The 17,090-nt window shown below is 41.8% G+C and overlaps 1 long non-coding RNA gene across 1 annotated transcript in view; it reads right to left on the reverse strand.

Moving 5' to 3' along the window:
* Nucleotides 1-2,488: 2,488 nt before the first annotated feature.
* LOC138854172 (uncharacterized) overlaps nt 2,489-17,090 on the reverse strand; it is a 130,728-nt gene continuing 116,126 nt past the window's right edge. The window contains exon 4 of the long non-coding RNA XR_011393395.1: nt 2,489-3,944. This is a non-coding gene — a long non-coding RNA (uncharacterized lncRNA). The remainder of the gene's footprint in view (nt 3,945-17,090) is intronic.

The raw sequence follows: 17,090 nt of genomic DNA on the forward strand, positions 1-17,090 counted from the left end.
GTGTATATCTCTGTCTATGTCTGATATGAGGATAAGGAATAAGATGGGAGGTAGTGGAATGATGAACTGATTGGTTGGGGAGGTAGTGGGAAGATAGACATGGAAACTAGTGCATTAAGCTGATAGACTAGCGAGTTAGTTGATGGATTACATGATGAGTTGGTGAGTTGATGAACTGGTGTAGAGACGTCCAACTGTTGAGCGTCATCAAAGACAAGAAAAAAAAGGTACCATACACAACCTAACAAAGTTTAACTTTATTTAGATTATGTTAAATATACATATGTTCCATTGTTGTATATCGTTGTGTTGCAGACCATTAATATGGCACCTTGTTACCGCTTTTTTTTTTTTTTGCGCGTGTGACCTAATTCATGTATGTATAAATAACTCATACGACTGTGACCGAATATAACCATATAAATAGTTCATTACCACTGTAACTTGACCAGTTATCAAAACTTTGTAGCCCAGTCGCTGGACCCATTATGTACCTCTGTAATCTTTCGACTACCGTCTACAGGATAGGTATGGGGTGCATAATAAAGATATTAACCTAACATGCAGAAAAGATGTGTGTCATGAGAGGCACTGTACATGTGAAGAATGCACCAGGGTATCCCTCACAGGGGAAGTATCCACCGAGATATTCCTCCCATACAAACTGATATTAATGTGCAAAATATTTGTAAGTTATCCTGAATAAAGGTGATTGTGTCTCGGCTTTCAAGTTCTGAAAATTAATGTGGATAAAAAAATGAGGAAATCCACAGTGTGCTGCTACCATGGTCTGTATGATTTACATTATGAGAACAGTGAAAAACTAACTCTTTCCCTGTCATATTCCATCATACATGATGGGTCTTATGCGTGAAGTAATGAAACCTGCCAGCCTGAGTTAAGAGGCTTCAGTAAGAAGATAAGGATATCATCAAGTATTCCATTATGGCTTCAGTAACAATGGTAGCTTCAAAGGTTTCATTCCAGTGGTGCATCACCATCTCGTACGATGCTGTCGTTTACATACAAAGTGGGTCACCAGCATCGGTAGGAGAACCAAAGTTTGGGTCACCAGCATCGGTAGGAGACTTCCGGTTTGTTGATTTTTTTATCATATACTGTAACATCGCCTATTTTTGTGTAGGCTGTGTGAGTCACAAGCCAAACTGCTTTGAATTATAATGGTGTATAATGTTTTGAAGTGTGAACCAAAACTGACTTAGAAAATATGTACTCTTGTTTATTTAACATATTAACCACTCTGACAATACAAAAAAACAAGTGAGTCAACCTAAATTTAGTTATTATCAAATAGCTCAAGAAAGTGTTTTGAACACTTGTCAAAGCTCAATAATAACCAACATGGAGACAGAAACTCATAAAATTAATTGGTCTGTATATTTCGACCCCCTGCTGAGTTATTATTGGGCATTATTATTTAACATGAATGTAAAGTAATAGTCAGCGAAAGGAAATAACATGGATGAAGGCGATAACAGGAAGAGTTATCTGTATTTCAACCACCACTACTGTATACACGAACATTTATAAACACCATTCCCCCTACACACTACCAGTACAACCATACACGCCGCCACTACACACCACCAACACAACCATAACACCTCTACACACACCACCCTGAGTTACTGTCGTAGCGATGAGGAAGACCGCTTCTCTATACAACTATTAAGATCCTCATCGCTGATACTTGATATTGACCTCGCCAGGATGATACCTCGTCTCCTTTTCCGTCCCTCCACCCATCTGTCTGGTTGACTCACTGTCTACTTGTCTGCCCGTCCTTTAGTCTGTTGCACTCATATATCTGTATATCTTAATATCTGTATTGTATTACTATCTGTCTTTTTGTATGAATGTCCATCTGTTTGCCTTTAATTCAGCTCAGTTAACGCTGAATGAGTAATGAATGACACCACTGGTGTCATGTTGGCCTGCAAGTGACCTTGACTAACACACACACACACACACACACACACACACACACACACACACACACACACACACACACACACACACACACACACACACACACACACACACTACTGGGCTCGTATATTAGGGTTAAGAGGTCTCGCGTGACCACCAGTTTGTCGGAGCCTTGGAACGCGCCTAGGGCTGTGTCTTTCAAATAAAGGCTGCTACAAGGCCAGTGGGCTGAATCATAGGACGAGCTGTGGGGTGTGGCTTCAAAGTCAGGGCTTGGAGAGGGCCAGTGGGATGTGGCTTCAAGGTCAGGGTTGGGAGAGGACCAGTGGGATGTGGCTTCAAGGTCAGAGCTGGGAGGGCCAGTGGGATATGGTTTCAAGGTCAGGGTTGGGAGAGGACCAGTGGGATGTGGCTTCAAGGTCAGGGCTGGGAGAGGGGCCAGTGGGATGTGGCTTCAAGGTCAGGGCTGGGAGAGGGGCCAGTGGGATGTGGCTTCAAGGTCAGAGCTGGGAGAGGGCCAGTGGGATGTGGCTTCAAAGTCAGGGTTGGGAGAGGACTAGTGGGATGTGGCTTCAAGGTGAAGGCTGGGATATTGCAACAATTAATTCTGATTGGTTAGCATTTATTTATATTCATTTGGTAACATGTATGGATGTGACATGATAAATGGGAACTGTGATTATCATATTCATGGACAATCGCTAGACCCGCAGGAGTCATACAGTTCCCACAGAATGGGAGAAGTTATACAGCGCTGAGAAATGGGATATATTCAGGTCTGATTTAAGTCAGGGGAAACTAATTCTAGTTCCTCGAATCAAGGGCCTTTTCTCGCATCAAGACCGCCCTCTGCCATCCCTGAAAGGGCGTAGGCGTAACGTGACAATCAGTGGGTTTCTGCAGTGGGCAGCCTGACTCAGAGAACTATGACACACGGTAGGTACACTCATCACTAGCAAACAACACTGGTGTTAACGTTGCACTGCCTCTTGCTCACTTTGTTATGAAGATAACTGGTGCAACATGTTTGAGATCCCAATGGAAATAAATCACATTAGCTTTTTTGGGTTATCCTACAAGACATCTTCGTAGAGCGCCTTTCTAAGGGTCTGGTCATGGACCGGGCCGCGGGGGCGTTGACCCTCGGAACGACTTCCAGGTAGACTTTAGCTAGGTGTGCCCTTACGACCATTGCATAAAACTATTTGTATGCTATGTATACAAAACTTAAATATAAACTCATTACTTTGGCTTCACCATCTGCTACACTACATAAGCAGTCTGGTCAAGGAATGGGTAGCTTGGGCGTTGACCCCGGAACGACCTCCAGGTAGACTCCGGGCAGGTAGCCCCTTCGTCCTGTAGCACTGGTGAAGCTAAGTAAAAACAACTGAAATACAATGCAATCACTTCGTGGTGTTTTCTTTCCGTACTGCAAGTAATATTTTGTCTTAGAAAACTGCCAGTCTGAGTTCATAGGTTGGCAGTGGAGGTTAGAATATGAATGGGTCAGGCAGTGACGACTGAACACGCACTTCAGCTCAAGAGCTGGAAGCAGGCAGACAGGCAGACTGCAGTACCTCAAGTGCACTTGTGTAATGAAAGATTTTGATGAGTAATACAAATCAGCAAGGCAGCAGCACCTACCCGGGTAGTAACGTCAGTCAGAGGCAGCAGCACCTACCCGGGTAGTAACGTCAGTCAGAGGCAGCAGCACCTACCCGGGTAGTAACGTCAGTCAGAGGCAGCAGCACCTACCCGGGTAGTAACGTCAGTCAGAGGCAGCAGCACCTACCCGGGTAGTAACGTCAGTCAGAGGCAGCAGCACCTACCCGGGTAGTAAAGTCAGTCAGAGGCAGCAGCACCTACCCGGGTAGTAAAGTCAGTCAGAGGCAGCAGCACCTACCCGGGTAGTAAAGTCAGTCAGAGGCAGCAGCACCTACCCGGGTAGTAAAGTCAGACAGAGGTTCTCACAGCCACACCTGAGCACTTACCTGTAATACAAAAAATATATATGCATAAGAATGAATAAATAAAGCAATTAGAAAACAAATTTTTAACGTTTATCCGGAGACACGTCCTAAGGTCACCGCCCCCGCGGCCCGGTCCCAGACCAGACCCAAAAAATTGACAGTATTTTATATGGAAGACTATGTGGAAGTAATTGAGAGAGAAAGCTGAGTATTTTGCTCAAGAGAGATGGTAAGATTCATCCTGGCACCAGTGTTATACCAGTGATGACCAGTTCAGTGGGACTTTGACCGAGACCTTTCACCGGCTTACTCTGACTTTGTAAACATAGAGGATACACTTTCAGCAGCCTTACGATAGTTTCAACAGATCAAGATCAACAAGGCCATGCCGTTAACAGCAAGCCTAGTCGACCAAGCAGTCAACAGGGAGCCCTGAACCTGGCCAATGGTGTAGGGAAACTATAAAACAGGTCACAGGTAAATCGAAGGTAAACTACAACAATTCTGCAAGCTGTTCTCCAAACTGAACAACTGCTTTAGAATGCGTAAAAAATCTCGATTATTTCTGCTCTATCCAAGCATTTATATAAAAAAAATAGTCATTCTATGTTAGTCTAGGTAAATTAATTTATATTTAACTATAGCCGCTAATAACAAAATAATATTAACTTTATAAGAAGACTCACGACCCTCAGAAAAATATCAATCTTTATATGCAAAATGAACAAATTTAAAGTCTTACATTAAAACAAATGTAATGATAATTACAATAAAATATACATCCTTAATTAACAGAGAGAGAGAGAGAGAGAGAGAGAGAGAGAGAGAGAGAGAGAGAGAGAGAGAGAGAGAGAGAGAATACTAGAGGCGTCAGTGGTGGTGGTAGTGTGGCAACATTCATCATCATACAAAGGTAAACACAGGCACATAAATCTGGCAGCCTCGTGTGTCTGACTTTATGAGACAAGGAGAAGAGAGAAACGGAGAGGGAGGAGAGAGTAGGAGGCAAGAAAAGGGGTAGAGAGGGCGAGTGGGAGACAAGAGCGAGAGAGAGAGAGAGAGAGAGAGAGAGAGAGAGAGAGAGAGAGAGAGAGAGAGAGAAAGATACCTGAACACACCTAATGGATGCTTCAGGGGGGTTAACGCCGCCGCAGCCCAGTCCCACACTAGACCTGGTAAATTAAAGTCTGAACAACCAGACTGTTACTGCTGACCGCACCCAGTCTGACGTACGAACCACAGCCCCCGCTGATAAGGAACTGACGAACTTATCAAGTTCCCTCTTGAAGACAATTAGGGGTTACCTGGAGGTTACCTGGAGGTTATTCCGGGGATCAACGCCCCCGCGGCCCGGTCCATGACCAGGCCTCCCGATGGATCAGGGCCTGATCAACTAGGCTGTTACTGCTGGCCGGGGTATGTAGGTAATCCCCTTATGTATGATAGGAGACGTTTGAAGAGTCTTGGGCCTCTTACACTTATTTATATGTGCTGTGAAAATTCTCAGTACATTTTCTAGGTCTGCAGTTTCGCCTGCCTTGAAAGAGTCCGTTAGTGTACAGTAGAGAGAGCAATTACTTAAAAAGGTCCACCATTGGCCTAATATCTCTTGTTCTGAAGATTCTCGTTATCCAATCATTGGCTTAACATCTCTTGTTCTGAAGATTCTCGTTATCCAATCATTGTCTTAACATCTCTTGTTCTGAAGATTCTCGTTATCCAATCATTGTCTTAACATCTCTTGTTCTGAAGATTCTCGTTATCCAATCATTGGCTTAACATCTCTTGTTCTGAAGATTCTTGTTATCAAATCATTAGCTTAACATCTCTCGTTTTGAAGATTCTCGTTGTTCATCCTATCATTTTCCTCGCGATAGTGATAATAACACTGCTGTGATCCTTAAAAGCGAGATTATGATTCTTAACTTCTTCAGGTTAGTTTCTCACTCTATTAAGTTTAGAGTTAGTTTTATATTCCATTCTAGTTTTTATTTTCTCCTTTTGTCCATAATCCAGTAGCTGAAATTTGTCCTCATTAATCATATTGTGGAAGAAATCTTTTGAACAAAATACACTGCCACTAAAAAAACGCCTTATCATGTTAGCGCACGGAAATCAATATCCCATTTTAGAGTGCAAAATTTTCGCAGTGAAGCCTGCAAAACCCAGCAAGACTCATAACTTTCCTCAAGGTGTGGTACATCGGTGATGAAAATTTAAAGCCGATCAGAAAAGGTGTTCTTAAGTTATAGACAATAACACCTTGAAGAATAAACAAGAGGAAATCCCACAACTGTTGTAGCCATTCAGTCTCTGAGGATTCCTAATAATCTGAATTGCCTTAATAATAATAATACTATCATCTTCCTTATTATGTCTGCATGTTCCATACATTGATAAACATTACATGATTTTTTACAATGAATATACATATAGGTAATTACAATCTAAATGTAGGGCATCAATATACTGTGTGTGTGTGTGTGTGTGTGTGTGTGTGTGTGTGTGTGTGTGTGTGTGTGTGTGTGTGTGTGTGTGTGTGTGTGTGTCGTGCCGAATAGGTAAAACTGGTCAATTAGAAAGAATGCATTTAAAATTAAGTACTTTTAAATTTTCTCTTATACGTTTAAATATATGTTTTTCATTTATGTTAATGTAAAAATTAATAATTTTGTACCAAAAGAACCAGAGAAAACTTACCTAATCTTATTATAACAAGCGCAATTTAATTTAGCCTAATCTAACTAAATATATTTTAGATAAATTTACAACAATTTATTAATAAACAAATACAATAAAATATTTTCTTTTTCGTTAGGGTCAGAATGATTTTTGGGAAATTATTGCATACACAAATTTTCGCTTGCCTTATTCGACAAGAAGAGCGTTGCTATTTAAGTCAAAATCACAAGTTTTACCTATTCGGCACGATATATATATATATATATATATATATATATATATATATATATATATATATATGGGGTGTAACAATATATACATCTGATGAGTTTAAAGTCTCTATTTACTCCTGGAGCCCGACCGTGGGCCAGGCTCGTCTAGAGAATCGCACTAAATATAGAATCACACAAGACACAGAGAATCACACTAGACACAGAGAATCACACTAGACACAGAGAATCACACTAGACACAAAGAATCACACAAGACACAGAGAATCACACTAGACAGAGAGAATCACACTAGACAGAGAGAATCACACTAGACACAGAGAATCACACTAGACACAGAGAATCACACTAGACACAGAGAATCACACTAGATACAGAGAATTACACAAAACATAGAGAATCACACTAGACACAGAGAATCACACTAGACATAGAGAATCACACAAGACACAGAGAATCACACTAGACACAGAGAATCACACCAGACACAGAGAATCACACTAGACACAGAGAATCACACTAGACATAGAGAATCACACAAGACACAGAGAATCACACTAGATACAGAGAATCACACAAGATACAGAGAATCACACTAGATACAGAGAATCACACAAGACACAGAGAATCACACTAGACACAGAGAATCACACTAGACACAGAGAATCACATTAAACACAGAGAATCACGCTAGATACAGAGAATCACACTTCACACAGAGAATCACACTAGATACAGAGAATCACACAAGACACAGAGAATCACACTAGAGACAGAGAATCATACTAGACACAGAGAATCACTCCAGACACATAGAATCACACAAGGCACAGAGAATCACACTAGATACAGAGAATCACACTAGACACAGAGAATCACACTAGACACAGAGAATCACACTAGACACAGAGAATCACACTAGACACACAGAATCACACTACACACAGAGAATCACACTAGATACACACACTCCCCTTCTATGAATAATTATACTACATAAAGACAATTGCACCCTTTCCTTGTCTCCTCCCGCCTTGGTAAACACTTAACCACCTCTGATTATGAGTGCCAGTGGACCTGTTCATCACTTATTAACCACTTGTTAACCCTTAGTCTATCAGCCTGTGCGAAGTTTTCTCCTCACCAGCCAATACCTCTTATTCACTTACCGCCACTGTCTCTCAACCTTAAAAAGACATTCAGAGTGGAGTGTTACTATATACATTAACCAGGTGGTCATGTCTGAGGTTACTCAAGTTTCAGGTGTAACTTACAATGTTAGGTATAACATAAACAACACACACAGATGTTTCAGGTATAACTACGATGTTAGGTTTCACAGAAACAACAAGCTTATTAAAACAAACCACGGTACGGGTGGGGCTTGAACTAGCGGCTAGTCGTAAAACTGTGCAATCGTGTCATTACGATTTCGTGAGTCAAACTTATTTAGTTTCAGCATCAGTGTTGAGAATGTTACTTTACGTCGCTCTCTGGGCAAAGGAAAAAGTAGGACCTCTGAAAACTGGGAATGGACAGCTGACGGATAATGAACTGGAAATGTGTTCCTCATTTAATGACTATTTTTTGTCAGTTTTCACACAGGAAGATGTAAATGACATTCCAGTAATTAACAATTATTTAGTTCCTGATGAATTTAAGTTAACTAATATTACTGTCACGAGGGACATGGTTATTAAACAGATAGACAAACTGAAGCAAAATAAGTCCCCGGGACCCGATGAGTTGTTTTCCAGGGTACTTAAGGAATGCAAGATGGAGCTTAGTCAGCCATTAACGAGTGTATTCAATGCGTCCATCCTTACCGGTGTTGTGCCAGAGTTGTGGAAGATGGCTAATGTGGTTCCTATATTCAAATCAGGGGATAAGTCCACTCCTTCAAATTACCGTCCAATAAGCCTGACATCTATAGTGGGCAAGTTATTAGAATCAATTATAGCTGACATTATCAGAAGTCACCTTGAAGAGCATAACTTGATAAATGAATCTCAGCATGGATTTACGAGAGGTCGTTCCTGCCTGACAAACTTATTGACGTTCTTCAATAGAACATTTGAGGCAGTTGACAGTGATAAGGAATATGATATTGTTTATTTGGATTTTAGTAAAGCCTTCGATAGAGTACCTCACAAGAGACTCTTAAGAAAAGTGGCAGCTCATGGTATAGGAGGTAAAGTTCTAGCATGGATTGAGGCATAGCTTACCAATAGAAAGCAGAGAGTTACCATTAATGGAGTGAAATCTGAATGGGGATTAGTCACTAGTGGCGTTCCACAAGGATCAGTTTTAGGCCCTCTCTTGTTCATTATTTACATTAATGACCTTGATGAAGGGATTACGAGTGACATGAGTAAATTTGCTGATGATACAAAGATAGGCCGTATAATTCACTCTGAGGAGGATATCAATGAACTCCAGGACGATTTGGACAAATTAATGTCTTGGTCTGAAAAATGGCAGATGAAGTTCAATGTGGATAAGTGTAAGGTACTTGCCCTTGGTAATGAAAATAACCCTCGAAGCTATAATCTAGGTGAAGTAGAGCTTGATCATACAGAATGTGAAAAAGACTTGGGAGTCATGGTAAGCAGAAATCTAAAGCCAAGACAGCAGTGCCTTAGTGTGCACAACAAGGCCAACAGATTACTTGGATTTATCTCAAGAAGTATAAGTAACAGAAGTCCAAAAGTTATTTTACAGCTCTATACATCACTAGTGAGGCCTCATTTAGATTATGCTGCTCAGTTTTGGTCCCCTTACTACAGGATGGATATAGACTCATTAGAGAAGATACAGAGAAGAATGACTAAAATGATTTACTGTGTGAGGAACCTCCCGTATGAAGATAGACTTAAAGCCTTAAATCTCCACTCTCTGGAGAGGCGGAGAATGAGGGGAGATATCATTGAAGTGTATAAGTGGATGACGGGCATAAACAAGGGAGATATTAATAAAGTACTGAGGGTGTCGAACCAGGTAAGAACCAGGAATAATGGATTTAAGTTGGATAAATTTAGATTTAGAGAGGACATAGGTAAGTACTGGTTTTCTAACAGAGTTGTAGATGCGTGGAACAGTCTTCCCAGTGGGGTGATAGAGGCTAGGACCTTGGGTAGCTTTAAGAAGAGACTGGATAAATATATGAGTGGGAGGGGCTGGGTTTGAATGGTGTCATTGGGTACGGGAGTTATTTCTTGGGAAGCTTTAGGTAGTATTCGTTTTGATAAGGACCTGCCTCGCATGGGCCAGTAGGCCTTCTGCAGTGTTCCTCCATTCTTATGTTCTTATGAGTAAAGAAAAGGGGCCAAAAAAAAATGTATTCTCGACCCCTTCTCCCCCTCCCCTCCTCCCATCTCCTCTCCTTTAACTGTTTAAATTTATGCTGCAACTTTAGTGAGTCTGACTCGACATATTGTGTAGGGTGGCTATGATTTATTCTTCTTTCCCCCCCCCCACTTCTCCCATATTCTCTTAACTCAGAGTCTGTGGGGTGAAGCAGGGGTCAGAGTGTGAGTTTGTTATGTGAAGCAAGGGTGAAAGTGAAAGTTTGTGGGGGTGAAGCAGGGGTGAAAGTGAGAGTTTGAGAGGTGAAGCAAGGGGTCAGAGAGTTTATGGGGTGAAGCAAGGGTGATAGTTTATAGGGAGAAACAATGACGAAAGTAAGACTTTATGGGGTGAAGTAGGGGTGAAAATGAGTTTGTGGGGTAAGGGGAAAGTTTAGTTTAGGGCTTACAGCTGAAAGTGTGGGAAGTGGGGGTGTGTGGGAAGTGAGGGGTGTGGGAAGTGAGGGGTGTGAAAAGTGTGGGGTGTGGGAAGTGAGGGGTGGTGTAGACTGGCAACATAAGGGCGTGAATGATCAACAAGGAGCTGGTACCACCGTACCAAAGCCACACGCCCAGTTCCGGTATAGAGATAGTCAAACACCCACACACTGACACCCACACAGACACTGACACGTACACAAACACATACACACACACACACACACACACACACACACACACACACACACACACACACACACACACACACACACACATACTGCTCTTCAAAGTGAAGGCGGGGGAGGGAAGGGTTGATGGGAGGAAGAGAGGCAAAAGGAATGACACCAATGAACGTGGGGTCAGGAGTTGATGGGAAGATAAAGAAAGGATAAATATGTGTGTGTATATATATATATATATATATATATATATATATATATATATATATATATATATATATATATATATATATATACAGTGTGTGTGTGTGTGTGTGTGTGTGTGTGTGTGTGTGTGTGTGTGTGTGTGTGTGTGTGTGTGTGTGTGTGTGTGTGTGTGTGTGTGTGTGTGTGTGTGTGTGTGTTCACATATCTTCAGAGGGACAGGAAGAAAAGCCACAACTTACATAATAATGCTGACACTTATGCACTGTTAAATAAGAACCTTGAACTGGTTAATCATTCTTTTAACAGTAAACTGGTGGTAATTCTTAAAAGAACTGACTATCTAATCAAACAATTCCCTGCTTCAAGAACAACTCTGTTTTGTAATTAGTACTGTAAGTACTAATTACAAAGTAATTAGTACTGTAAGACCTATCATAGCTTAAGACTGTTTTCTGCCTAGATAGTCTGAGTCTAGATAATTTGTAGGCTTTGTAGCCTACACACTGTCTAAATGGGTAGCTCAAATGTTAAGTCTAATTCTTAGAATTGTATGTACATTTCATTTAAAAATAATGCTGGTCTTCACCATGTCAAATGATTTCAAATTCATCAGTGTTGACGTTACAGTTTTGTTCACCAGCCTACCAGCAGACCATCTTTTACGGCTTATATACTATTTTTCAAATTATTGATCTGATCGAATTATGCACTCCAAAATAAATAGTAAATCTGTCTTCAGTGAATATTTTTTTTTATTTCCTGCATTAAACAATTTGTAGATAGAATATTTCGAGATCAATATACTCAAAAACATCCTTCATACGTGTACTAAACGGTTGAGGTATGTACATTATGTTCACTGTAGCCTTATATGAGTCATGATGACTTTCTACCCAGACTAAACTCAAATTCAACTTCAATAACAAAAACATAAAGTGGGACCAAGTAAACCAAGTCCTAACCGATATAAGCTGGGAAGATATACTAAGCAACACAGACCCCAACTTATGCCTAGAACAGATTAACTCGGTAGCACTCGATGTATGCACAAGGCTTATTCCTCTAAGAAAAAGGAGGAGTAGATGTAAAACAGAAAGAGACAGGCGCTCCCTTTACAGGCGACGGAAAAGAATAACAGAGCGGCTAAAAGAGGTCAATATATCTGAAATGCGTAGGGAGACACTGGTCAGAGAAATAGCAAGCATCGAACTTAAGCTAAAAGAATCCTTTAGGAGTCAGGAATCGCGGGAAGAACTAAAAGCGATAAATGAAATCGAAAGAAACCCAAAGTATTTCTTCTCCTATGCCAAATCAAAATCGAGAACAACGTCCAGTATTGGGCCCCTACTTAAACAAGATGGGTCCTACACAGATGACAACAAGGAAATGAGTGAGCTACTCAAGTCCCAGTATGACTCAGTTTTTAGCAAGCCGCTAACCAGACTGAGAGTCGAAGATCAAAATGAATTTTTTATGAGAGAGCCACAAAATTTGATTAACACAAGCCTATCCGATGTTATCCTGACGCCAAATGACTTCGAACAGGCGATAAATGACATGCCCATGCACTCTGCCCCAGGGCCAGACTCATGGAACTCTGTGTTCATCAAGAACTGCAAGAAGCCCCTATCACGAGCCTTTTCCATCCTATGGAGAGGGAGCATGGACACGGGGGTCGTCCCACAGTTACTAAAAACAACAGACATAGCCCCACTCCACAAAGGGGGCAGTAAAGCAACAGCAAAGAACTACAGACCAATAGCACTAACATCCCATATCATAAAAATCTTTGAAAGGGTCCTAAGAAGCAAGATCACCACGCATCTAGAAACCCATCAGTTACACAACCCAGGGCAACATGGGTTTAGAACAGGTCGCTCCTGTCTGTCTCAACTATTGGACCACTACGACAAGGTCCTAAATGCACTAGAAGACAAAAAGAATGCAGATGTAATATATACAGACTTTGCAAAAGCCTTCGACAAGTGTGACCATGGCGTATTAGCGCACAAAATGCGTGCTAAAGGAATAACAGGAAAAGTCGGTCGATGGATCTATAATTTCCTCACTAACAGAACACAGAGAGTAGTCGTCAACAGAGTAAATTCCGAGGCAGCTACGGTGAAAAGCTCTGTTCCACAAGGCACAGTACTCGCTCCCATCTTGTTCCTCATCCTTATATCCGACATAGACAAGGATGTCAGCCACAGCACCGTGTCTTCCTTTGCAGATGACACCCGAATCTGCATGACAGTGTCTTCCATTGCAGACACTGCAAAGCTCCAGGCAGACATCAACCAAATCTTTCAGTGGGCTGCAGAAAACAATATGAAGTTCAACGATGAGAAATTTCAATTACTCAGATATGGTAAACATGAGGAAATTAAATCTTCATCAGAGTACAAAACAAATTCTGGCCACAAAATAGAGCGAAACACCAACGTCAAAGACCTGGGAGTGATCATGTCGGAGGATCTCACCTTCAAGGACCATAACATTGTATCAATCGCATCTGCTAGAAAAATGACAGGATGGATAATGAGAACCTTCAAAACTAGGGAGGCCAAGCCCATGATGACACTCTTCAGGTCACTTGTTCTATCTAGGCTGGAATATTGCTGCACACTAACAGCACCTTTCAAGGCAGGTGAAATTGCCGACCTAGAAAATGTACAGAGAACTTTCACGGCGCGCATAACGGAGATAAAACACCTCAATTATTGGGAGCGCTTGAGGTTCCTAAACCTGTATTCCCTGGAACGCAGGAGGGAGAGATACATGATTATATACACCTGGAAAATCCTAGAGGGACTGGTACCGAACTTGCACACGAAAATCACCCACTACGAAAGCAAAAGACTTGGCAGACGATGCACCATCCCCCCAATGAAAAGCAGGGGTGTCACTAGCACGTTAAGAGACCATACAATAAGTGTCAGGGGCCCGAGACTGTTCAACTGCCTCCCAGCACACATAAGGGGGATTACCAACAGACCCCTGGCAGTCTTCAAGCTGGCACTGGACAAGCACCTAAAGTCAGTTCCGGATCAGCCGGGCTGTGGCTCGTATGTTGGTTTGCGTGCAGCCAGCAGCAACAGCCTGGTTGATCAGGCTCTGATCCACCAGGAGGCCTGGTCTCAGACCGGGCCGCGGGGGCGTTGACCCCCGGAACTCTCTCCAGGTAAACTCCAGGTAAACAGATACCTAAAGTCAGTGCCGGATCAGCCGGGCTGTGGCTCGTACGTCGGACTGCGTGCGGCCAGCAGTAACAGCCTAGTTGATCAGGCCCTGATCCATCGGGAGGCCTGGTCATGGACCGGGCCGCGGGGGCGTTGATCCCCGGAATAACCTCCAGGTAACCTCCAGGTAACTGTCTTCTTCTTTCACTATAAAATGTGAAGTATATGGAGATATTCCGTTTCTTAATGCATAGGACTGGCAGAAAATTTATATCTAATCTTTATCATAAATCACCTAATATATGTTCTTATATGCACTATTATTCAAATCACTAAACACGAGTTAGAGTGTTTTTACTTCTGTGTTTTAAGATATTTAGAGTATGTAGCCCTGAGTGGTATGGTGAGGTAATTAGAAAAATCTGTAAGATTCCATCCAACATACAACGTCCACGAATGTTTAGTAATAAAAATTTTCATAAACTTAAAAAAAATCTATAAGACAGAACTGAACACTAAATATAAACCTGAAAACTTATCGATTTTTACCATATAAAAAGGCACTCTACGTCTCATCTCCAGGACACAGCTCTTCATAAATGTTTCTTTGCTCACACTCCAGCAGCACGCCAAGCCATAAAAACCACTTGTGTCCACTTCGATCTGACACGAGCGCGCTTCATGCTCAAAGCTTCAAGCTTTCAAAACATCCTTTACCCCCCCCCCCTTCCCCTCTACTCTCTCCATTACCTAGACGTAAACGATCTATGGACACCGATGCCCATTTTATTTGCATAAACCATCCCAAGTGTTGTTGTTTAAATTACTAAAAGAGGCGATATGTGCATCCCATCTCAGCAGGTTCGTGCCACCGGTGTAGTGAGCCAAGTGTTTTACCAGACACTAAATCTGTCATCGGTAACCTTATGCTGCCATGACAACTAATTAAGCAATGGCACTGTTGTAAGATGTTCTCCATGAGATACCGAGTTGGTGTTCATCATGTGATGAAGGGCTTCCTTAGGTGATTGTCTTTAATAAATTCACATAAATACTAGCAACTTTACCCCTATAAATTAAGTATCCAACAAAAAAAAAAAACTACTACTAAATATTTATTTAGTATGAGTCAGGGCGATCTCCTTCATACCACTAGCATGATCATAATTCTTGTTCATCTTGACTACTACAAACTACAGTCACCCAAATTAATTAAAGCTGGCCATGCAGCCTCCCTGGACGTTGGGATTAAACACCGCCGCTGATTTGATAAAATCTTCATCAAGTGTATCCATCATGTATGTTATACAAGGCCGCTATATCTGACCCGCCTGTGTCACTATCTGCGCCACTCTTAGATTCACTTGTCTTTTACACATCAATGATACATGAAGAAGTCTGACTTTAAAATACATCGTTTTTCTTATGGGTTAACGTACGTCCATTTCTGAACGATGTACCACACAACCAATTCGTCTAAAATAATTTAGCCTATTAAATGTAAGTTACTTTAGGCTAGATTCCATTAACATTAACTTATTTTATAAACAAACTATAAAACAGTGAGGGGGAGGCAGTATAAAGGATACACCCTCCTTGTGTCTTAATGTGTCTTGAATATCTATCATTTCCCCGGGCGATACATGACCCCTACCAGTTTGGCTCTCCCCCATGAATGTAATAATAATTCATTCGTTGGAAACCAACCGTGGTTATATAGTGTGCAAGGATGGACGGTCAGTGCTCAGAAGCCTGATTGATAATGCCACATGACACCTGTGTCAACCACTCATTGTACTCTATGCCATTCACTCCAACATTAATGGCGAAGTGCTATTACCCTGTAGGTTACGTTTTACTCACTTAACCGCCAGTCTTCACGTACATGTGTCACACAAGATGACCCACAACTACCCCTACATACGTGTCACATATGACAAACTACTACCCGTCATCATTCACAGTCGTCAAGAGACCAGACTGCTCTACCCACTGCTCATTTATTATCTCTCTCTTCAACCTACTAACTCACCTAATAACTTAGTCACCATTCTCCCTTCACTTAGCTTCCTTATATGCTTCAGTACTCCCTACTTACTCGTAAGTAACCCTTCCCACCCCTCTGCCAAAAGGTACTCTACCCCCACCTCCCTTGTCTGTGCGGTGGCTCCTGCTCCTGGTTGGTGCTCAGTATTACATTATAGACAGTATATAATATTACACCAACATGCATATTAAACACATGCGCAGTGTTAACGTATTTTTATTAAGAGAACGTTACGTTCACTGGGAGCTTGTCAACGCAGTGACGGGATTATGTGGCTTGCACCGAGTACGTTATGCAATGTTCTTGGCGGGTGCAACTACAGCTCTGTTAAGAGGCAGTCATGTATTCAACACACGCCATAGAAACCACTCTTGCACGTTATCTTAGCCCGACACACGCATGCTTAGTCACTGTCTTCCAGGATGAAGTTAATCCTCCTGGTGTGGCACTTTAAACGTTTCAGAGGGAGGGCTGGGGTCCTAGGGAGGGTATCTCGCCTCTACATTATTATATACAGAATTGAAGTGTTAAACCAGCCTCGCCTCTGGAAACATCTCAGACCCCTGACCCGTCTCACGCCTCTAGCTGGCTCACACCATATCACTTTTGTCATCACTTGATAAAACTCTACAGTGAGCGAAACGCAGTCATAATAAAGACTACCATACTTATCGACACCACTTGTTAATCCAACCATCTTCCCAGCTCAAGCCTTCATTACCCAGTGGAACAAACTGTCATATAGGATCATTAATTAAAGCTAGTACTTTGAACAACTTTACAAACAGTCTAGGCAAATACATGACTGAGTGGTCATGGATGGGTAAGACCTGCCTAGCATGGGAAAGGTGTATATGG

Source organism: Cherax quadricarinatus, chromosome 4 (genome assembly GCF_038502225.1).
Source record: "Cherax quadricarinatus isolate ZL_2023a chromosome 4, ASM3850222v1, whole genome shotgun sequence".
NCBI lineage: Eukaryota > Metazoa > Arthropoda > Malacostraca > Decapoda > Parastacidae > Cherax > Cherax quadricarinatus.